The 9,118-nt window shown below is 40.1% G+C and overlaps 1 protein-coding gene across 4 annotated transcripts in view; it reads left to right on the forward strand.

Moving 5' to 3' along the window:
• myo16 (myosin XVI) overlaps positions 1 to 5,194 on the forward strand; it is a 236,762-nt gene extending 231,568 nt beyond the window's left edge. For all 4 annotated transcript variants that reach the window (XM_051904891.1, XM_051904892.1, XM_051904889.1 and 1 more), the window contains exon 36: positions 1,302 to 5,194. The gene's annotated coding sequence lies outside the window, so the exon portion shown is untranslated. The remainder of the gene's footprint in view (positions 1 to 1,301) is intronic.
• The last annotated feature ends 3,924 nt before the right edge of the window (positions 5,195 to 9,118 follow it).

The raw sequence follows: 9,118 nt of genomic DNA on the forward strand, positions 1-9,118 counted from the left end.
AAAACGTGAACTGTGCACCGTAGGTCTTTTTTTTTTATTATTATTCTTTATATAAATATATATATATACATTTGCTAACTACCAAATCAGTCGTAATGACAAACCGCTATATCACATAACGTTAGTGTACACGGATATTAGGCTAACGAGTGTGACATACGCCTGATCAAAGTTTATTAGTTTCTGTTAGTAATCAGTACTCCTAGATGACCAATACTAGCTTTGCTATTACCGGATACATGATAATAATCTGTACAATATTGTGATCTGAGCACAGTGTTACATAACGTTAGCTAACGTGTATATATAGCTAACATTGGTCTCCTGCCCTGTTCTCCACTGGTTTTCCTCACACCATAACTCAGTCTGTCTCCTCTGACCGTTGTTCTGTCTAATCCTGGCCTGTCCCTGCTTTCTTGGCCACATAGCAGGCTAACTGTATGGCTGTAGTCTGTCATATGAGTATGAATAAACAATTTCCTCAACGTCTGAACTGTCATTGTGATCCATTGTTTTCCTATTGTTTATATTGACCGCACTCCCTCCCGTTACATCACTTCCGATTTGGCATTTTTCAGATGCGGAAGTAAAATTCTCTCACAAAAAACGACTCCAGAAGCCTCAGTAGTGTATTTATACATGTATTTTAAAGAAAATCTAGTTCCCACATTATTTTTCTATACATTGAGTCACTGAAGCTCTAACCTGCAATATGCACTTTAACATCACATAACATTTTTTTTTAATCTTTACATTTAAATGAAACCAACATAAATACAAAGATCAAAATTCTAAAACTTGTGTTTTAAACTAAATTTTTAAAAGACTTTTCTTGTTTTTTTTACCATGGACACTCATATGTATGTATTGTATGATGCAATATCTACGCTCAATATCACAGCTCCACCAAATGCTGGATACATTTCATTTCCTGCTTTAGCTGCTTTGTGCTTTACCTATTTGTGTTATTTTACTGTTGCGATCTAAATTATATTGGAATTATAATTTGGATCATTGATGTTCTGTTCATTTGTATCATCGGTGGTAAGTAGTGTAGATACCTGTAGATCAGGGGTAGCCAAAACTGCTTTTGGAGGGCTACCATTCTGCAGAGTTTAGCTCCAACCCTAATCAAACACACCTGAACCAACTAATCAAGGTGTTCAGGATTACTTGAAAATAACAAGCAGCTGATTTGGGGTGGAACTGAAGTGTGCAGGAAGGTAGCCTTCTAAGAGCAGAATTGGCTAACACATCCATTATGCACCATACTAAACATGACCTTTCTGTCATTTTCTCAGGTGCTCCAGAGGTCACGTGCATGTGGGGATCAGCGGGCCACTCTGCAGGAATTATTGCGCTGGCGGAGGAGTGTTTGTGACGGTCGACCAGACTGGCAGAACGCTTGGCTCCACACAAACACCTCACCCACCCTAACGGTGAAGACCAAGAGTCCCAGAAAGAAAGCATCGCCCTAGAGATTGTGGTCTTCCTGAGTTAAACCTCAGTTAAACCCCACTCCTTAGGCCCGATGACCCTTTTTATGTTTTGCCCTTCACATAGGGGTGGGCATCCTCTAAATAGAGCCAAACTCTGAACTCACGAGAGGAGGGCATCCCAATTTGTTCTTGTTCCTCTCTTCACTTCTTTTGAAACAATCAAAGGTTCCTTGTAAAATGGTTCCACATGTCTCTCTAGCTAATGGCCAACTGTGACCAAATAACTGCCCCCAAAGACTACCAATCCCTGTCCTGAAGAAACAAAGGGGACATGGCTATTATGAATCCCATTCGCAGTGTCCTAAACATCTCACTGTTTGAAAGTTCTCATCACGTCGCCTTGATTGCAACCCATCGACGCTATCTTAGGGCTGTGCAAACATATCTCAACTGTGCTACTGCGTGCTATAGTCTACATTGTGGGCCATATTTTAGTTTTAAACCCTGGTGCTGGTCGCTCCACATGTGGTTGTTGTTGCCTGGGTTGGGTAAAAAGTGCCAGTTCTGTTCCAACTCGAGCACTCGAGACACATGGACGCGACAGACCTTAAAGTTTACAAGACAAAAACTTTGTGTTGACCTCATAGGCCTAGCTTTGTCAACAAAGTCCTCCTTCAGGTTCAGGAAAGCAGCTACACCTCACGCTTTTTCAGGTGCTTTGGTTACCCTCCATCAGGGTTGGCAACCATCACACACAGGTTGTGACCTTACAAAGAGGTCAGGGTTCAGGGAAATTATTAGTAACATCACAAGTCCACAACATTTCCACCAGCTTCTGGACTACATTCATCGTTCACTCTAGGCTAATGTGCTCACACTTCTGCAACATGAAACCAAGAGGTTTTACAAGACATACTGTTGACGAACTTGAAGACGCCTGATTTATATCAAATGGTTAAAGAGCACAATTCTCCTAATACACCTTTAGATGGAACAATCATTACTAGTGATGGATATTACTGCCGATTTGACTCCCGCAACAAAAGTTCTTGGATTCTTCCTCAAAGGTGCTTATGTACGAATGCTGGGTTGTATGGTAACATGTCAGTACCTTAGTAGATGATCTGTACAAACAGCACATGACCTTTGGTCTCCCTGAAGTTCAGAATATTCATGTCTCTCGTTGTTCCTATTGTGTGAAGGTACCCAGATGCCTCCAAATAGAGTTCTCGAGGCATTTGATTTATCCATACAGTGCGCACGTTCAGATTTATTACCTGAGAGAACTTGGGTAAATATTTTTGGACCTTGAACACTGGGTTCGCACCAGGAGCCCAACCATAAGCACAGCCATGTACCTGACGTACAGGTGCTTTTCTGAGAATAAGCAGAACTTGACCTTCTGGTTCTGGTTGTCTTCATGACTGAATAGATGAGTTATGTACAGATTGCAAATGTTTTGATGAGTATAATGGCAAATTGTCTTTATAATGGAAAGCTATCCTGAATGTTCAAGAATGCAATGACAGAAGGACTAAGGTGGTGGGTTTTATAGTGTGAATATCATTTTAGTACAGAATGATTGTTTATTCATAGTAAACTCTTTAGCCGTTCTCCATCCCCACAGGACTGCGGTCAATCTTTGAAAATGTATAAAGATATTTAATTTATTGTACAGAATTTTTGTGTTTCTGCAAGTACATTTGAGTTGCACTTTGCCACTGTTTTGTTTAAGCTTCATTTAGAGTGTCACTTCTTGCCTGTTTGCTTATCCTGAAGGCGCCGTCCTGACTTGCTGAAAAAAGGGTCCCCAAATGTTATACCTTCTAAAAAAGAGTCCATTCAGTCCCTTTGACACAATGATCAATATTTGAATGTACATGCATTAAATCTGGGAACAGTGACTTAATATGTATGGTTTACATAACCAGTTTTGTTTAATGATTGTATTGAAACCGTAAATTATTTTCAATGTAAAACATGATCTAAAATTCACTCAATGATTTTTAAGGCCCAGTTTTGTGAGTCATACTTTCTGGCTCGTTAAATCAATACGAAGGCTTATGTATTTCATATCTTCCCAAGTAATGTGAATACTCCCTTTCCCCATTCCATTGGACGGTGGTTTAAGCATCTTTCACTGCTGTGCAGTCCTGCAGATCAGAGACGCATATTAAAAATCACTGTGCAGGCCAGTGCTGATGGAGACCGAAACTCACTTCATGGGTTTGATCCACAGTTTTGGAATAGCTGCTTTGCATCGCTACTGCTTAACAGGGTTACAATACTATTATTTAAAACAATTTATTGAAGAAAAAAATAATGCTATTTTATGATGACTTTCCATCAATACTACAAAGCAAAAAGAGAATAAAAAGAACTGTACAGTATGAGCCCATTTTTATACTCTGTTGTTGAAAAGGGAACGTATGTTAACGCATGAGATCTCTCTTACGTACATGCCCCATCTGTCTGTTTTTCTGTGCTTAGTCTGATACAGTGTGGAGATATAGACTTCATTGGATCATGCCCTTTGTCTTAACTGGTGCTGTGGAACCATCCAGACATGATGTTATGAACTTCCTCTCACCCTCCAGCCCAACACGGCCTCGTTATAACAGACTTATTGATTTGATGGCAAAACAATGGCCAGAAATGGTTTGGTTAAGCTCAATATGTAGAGAACATCTCCCAGTATTCCAGTCGAGACCAGCTCATTTGATTCCAAGTCACGACCATAACCAGAATAGGGTCGGATTCAAGTCAAGGCTGAGTCCAAGACCACAGTCAAGTCAAGTCACCTTTATTTAAACAGTGCTTTATACAAAACAGATTGTTTCAAAGCGGCTTTACAGTGACAACAGGAAAATTATTCAATAATGCAAACAGAGTTCATTTCAGCTGTACAGCAGTGTCATTGTTCAGCTGAAGTCAGTTCAGTGTCGATTCAGTTCCGTTGTAAAGATCATCAATTATTAAATTAGTTCATTTCATCTATAAAGCAGTACTTCAGAAAATAGTAAAGTCATCGTCCAGCTCAGTTTTCATCCAATAGTGTCAGTGCAGTCAAATCAATAATATTGATATTTATCAATATTAATATTAGGTGTCCCCAACTAAGCAGGCCAGAGGCGACAGTGGCAAAGAACCCAAACTCCATCAGGTGACAGAATGGAGACAGAAAAAAAAAAAAAAAAACCTTGGGAAAAACCAGGCACAGTCGGGGGCCAGTTCTCCTCTGGCCAACGAACGAACACGGTGTGATTATGATTCAGGCTGCAGTCAGAAATCACATTGTGAATTGGTAGCATTCAAATATTTCATCCAGTTCCTTGCCTCTGTCTTGACTCGACCTCAACCCTTTTCTGGTCTCGGTCTTGACTCGGACTCGACCTCTCTTCTCAGTTTTGACTCAAGACTTAAATGATCTGGTCTCAAATACAACACTGACATCTCCATCTATCTCAAGACATTGAAAACAAAGTCATTCAGATTACTGTGCTTGCTCAAATATGCAGAGCTCAACAAAATATTAAATTACCATGGCTGTTGCTGTCTTTTGTAGTCGATGTGTTTTAGTTTTGTTTTGTTTCTTTATGATAATCTGTAAATTATATATAAACATGCCTATTACTTCAATACATGTTTGTGCAAACGAAAAAAAAAAATGTCTTGGTACATATTTTGTTTTGAAATGTTTTATAAAGTTCCTGTACAGCAATAAAGCACAGTGTCAGTCAACTGACAAAAAAAAATCTGATTATTTCTTAAAGTGGGTGGAAAAGACAGGTATTTTGGAGGAAATTTAGGGGTTTGAAAAACACCAGCCTAGTTCACAAAGAAACCTGTTTTTAAAGGCCCACTGAAAGTGCCTTGAAACACGCAGCATTATTCAGTGTGTTGACAATTTCCACTGAAACAGGAAGACAAGGTGGGACATATGGAACAGCTCCTCCCCTTTTTTTTAAATAGCCAATAGAGTTTTGTTTATATCACAGCTTGGCCAGAGCCGCTGAGCTTAGTTAAAGCCGCAGTTTCCTGCTAATCTCATCCATATCACTTTAAAATATAGCATTCTGTGCAGAATTTAAATGGGTCCGAAATGTTTTGTGGTATGCGCCGACTCGCGCATATTATCAGCTCTGTGCTATCGTGTCTCTGGACTGATTGGACAGAAAATCTGATGAGAAGCTGAAGTGCAGAGTGATGTCATCAAAATCGTTGATCGATATTGGACGGAAGAGAGAGACTGCAGTGCATCTGGAAAGTATTCACAGCGCTTCACTTTTTCCACATTTTGTTATGTTACAGACTTATTCCAAGATAGATTAAATTCATTATTTTCCTCAAAATTCTACAAACAATATCCCATAATGACAACGTGAAAAGTTTGTTTGAAATCTTTGCAAATTTATTAAAAATAAAAAATGAAGGAAAAATAAAAAATAAAAATAAAAATCACATGTACATACAGTGGGTATGGAAAGTATTCAGACCCCCTTAAATTTTTCACTTTTTGTTATATTGCAGCCATTTGCTAAAATCATTTAAGTTCATTTTTTCCTCATTAATGTACACACAACACCCCATATTGACAGAAAAACACAGAATTGTTGACATTTTTGCAGATTTATTAAAAAAGAAAAACTGAAATATCACATGGTCCTAAGTATTCAGACCCTTTGCTCAGTATTTAGTAGAAGCACCCTTTTGATCTAATACAGCCATGAGTCTTTTTGGGAAAGATGCAACAAGTTTTTCACACCTGGATTTGGGGATCCTCTGCCATTCCTCCTTGCAGATCCTCTCCAGTTCTGTCAGGTTGGATGGTAAACGTTGGTGGACAGCCATTTTTAGGTCTCTCCAGAGATGCTCAATTGGGTTTAAGTCAGGGCACTGGCTGGGCCATTCAAGAACAGTCACGGAGTTGTTGTGAAGCCACTCCTTCATTATTTTAGCTGTGTGCTTAGGGTCATTGTCTTGTTGGAAGGTAAACCTTCGGCCCAGTCTGAGGTCCTGAGCACTCTGGAGAAGGTTTTCGTCCAGGATATCCCTGTACTTGGCCGCATTCATCTTTCCCTCGATTGCAACCAGTCGTCCTGTCCCTGCAGCTGAAAAACACCCCCACAGCATGATGCTGCCACCACCATGCTTCACTGTTGGGACTGTATTGGACAGGTGATGAGCAGTGCCTGGTTTTCTCCACACATACTGCTTAGAATTAAGGCCAAAAAGTTATATCTTGGTCTCAGACCAGAGAATCTTATTTCTCACCATCTTAGCAAACTCCATGTGGGCTTTCATGTGTCTTGCACTGAGGAGAGGCTTCCGTCGGGCCACTCTGCCATAAAGCCCCGACTGGTGGAGGGCTGCAGTGATGGTTGACTTTCTACAACTTTCTCCCATCTCCCGACTGCATCTCTGGAGCTCAGCCACAGTGATCTTTGGGTTCTTCTTTACCTCTCTCACCAAGGCTCTTCTCCCCCGATAGCTCAGTTTGCCCGGACGGCCAGCTCTAGGAAGGGTTCTGGTTGTCCCAAATGTCTTCCATTTAAGGATTATGGAGGCCACTGTGCTTTTAGGAACCTTAAGTGCAGCAGGAATTTTTTTGTAACCTTGGCCAGATCTGTGCCTTGCCACAATTCTGTCTCTGAGCTCTTCAGGCAGTTCCTTTGACCTCATGATTCTCATTTGCTCTGACATGCACTGTGAGCTGTAAGGTCTTACATAGACAGGTGTGTGGCTTTCTTAATCAAGTCCAATCAGTATAATCAAACACAGCTGGACTCAAATGAAGGTGTAGAACCATCTCAAGGATGATCAGAAGAAATGGACAGCACCTGAGTTAAATATATGAGTGTCACAGCAAAGGGTCTGAATACTTAGGACCATGTGATATTTCAGTTTTTCTTTTTTAATAAATCTGCAAAAATGTCAACAATTCTGTGTTTTTCTGTCAATATGGGGTGCTGTGTGTACATTAATGAGGAAAAAAAAAAATGAACTTAAATGATTTTAGCAAATGGCTGCAATATAACAAAGAGTGAAAAATGTAAGGGGGTCTGAATACTTTCCGTACCCACTGTAAGTATTCACAGCCTTCGCTCAATACTTTGTTGAAGCACCTTTGGCACCAATTACAGCCTCAAGTATTTTTGAGTATGATGCTACAAGCTTGGCACACCTATTTTTGGGCAGTTTCTCCCATTCTTCTTTGCAGTACCTCTCAAGCTCCATCAGGTTGGATAAGGAGCGTCGGTGCACAGCCATTTTCAGATCTCTCCAGAGATGTTCAATCGGGTTCAAGTCTGGGCTCTGGCTGGGCCACTCAAGGACATTCACAGAGTTGTCCCGTAGCCACTCCTTTGTTAGCTTGGCTGTGTGCTTAGGGTCGTTGTCCTGTTGGAAGATGAACCTTCACCCCAGTCTGAGGTCCACAGCGCTCTGGAGCAGGTTTTCATCAAGGATGTCTCTGAACATTGCTGTATTAATCTTTCCCTCGATCCTGACTAGTCTTGGTCACCTCCCTGACTAAGGCCCTTCTCCCCCGGGCAGCCCTCTCTAGGAAGAGTCCTGGTGATTCCAAATTTCTTCCATTTCCGGATGATGGAGGCCACTGTGCTCATTGGGACCTTCAATGCTGCAGAAATTTTTTTGTACCCTTCCCCAGATCTGTGACTCAATACAATCCTGTCTAGGATGTCTACAGACAATTCATTGGACTTCATGGCTTGGTTTGTGCTCTGACTTGCACTGTTAACTGTGGGACCTTACCTAATCATTTCCAATCAACTGAATTTACCACAGGTGGACTTCAATCAAGTTGTAGAAACATCTCAAGGATGATCAGTGGAAACAGGAGCTCAATGTTGAGTATCATGGCAAAGGCTGTGAATACTTGTGAATTTTTTTTTTTTTTTTTCTTAAATTAAAAAAAGTCAAACAAACTTCTTTCATGTTGTCATTATGGGGTATTGTTTGTAGAATTTGTTTGTAGAATTTTGAGGAAAATAATTAATTTAATCCATTTTGTAATAAGGTTGTAACACAACAAAATGTGGAAAAAGTGAAGTGCTGTGAATACTTTCTGGATGCGAATTTTTCTCATTGTTTTGGAGCACACTAGCTAATAGATAACAGTAGCAAGCAACTTTATTTATATAGCACATTTTCAAACAACAGACGTTGGCCCAAAGTGCTTTACAACAATAATGACATTAAAACCCACATTTAATATTACATACAACATAGCAAACACAACTTATTCAAAAGCTAAAGAAAATAAATATGTTTTTAAATAAGACTTAACAGTGACAATTGATGGAGCTGACCTCACGTGGAATGGGAGACTGTTCCAGAGTTTGGGACCTACCACAGAAAAAACACAATCTCCTTTTGATTTATAATTATAGTGAGGGACCTTTTAAAAGACATTGATCTGAAGGACTGAGAACTCTAGAAGGAGTAGGGAATAAGAAGATCACTAATGTATTAAGGGGCAAGACCTGATAATGCCTTGTAGACAAACAGAAGGATTTTGAAATCAATCCTGAATTTAACAGGAAGCCAATGTAAGCCTTGCTGCTGCATTTTGCACTAACTGCAGGCAGGCTAACGCAGTCTGGGGAGACCAACATATAAAGAATTACAGTAGTCAATCCCTGATGACAAAGGAGTGA

This window comes from Ctenopharyngodon idella, chromosome 9 (genome assembly GCF_019924925.1).
Source record: "Ctenopharyngodon idella isolate HZGC_01 chromosome 9, HZGC01, whole genome shotgun sequence".
NCBI lineage: Eukaryota > Metazoa > Chordata > Actinopteri > Cypriniformes > Xenocyprididae > Ctenopharyngodon > Ctenopharyngodon idella.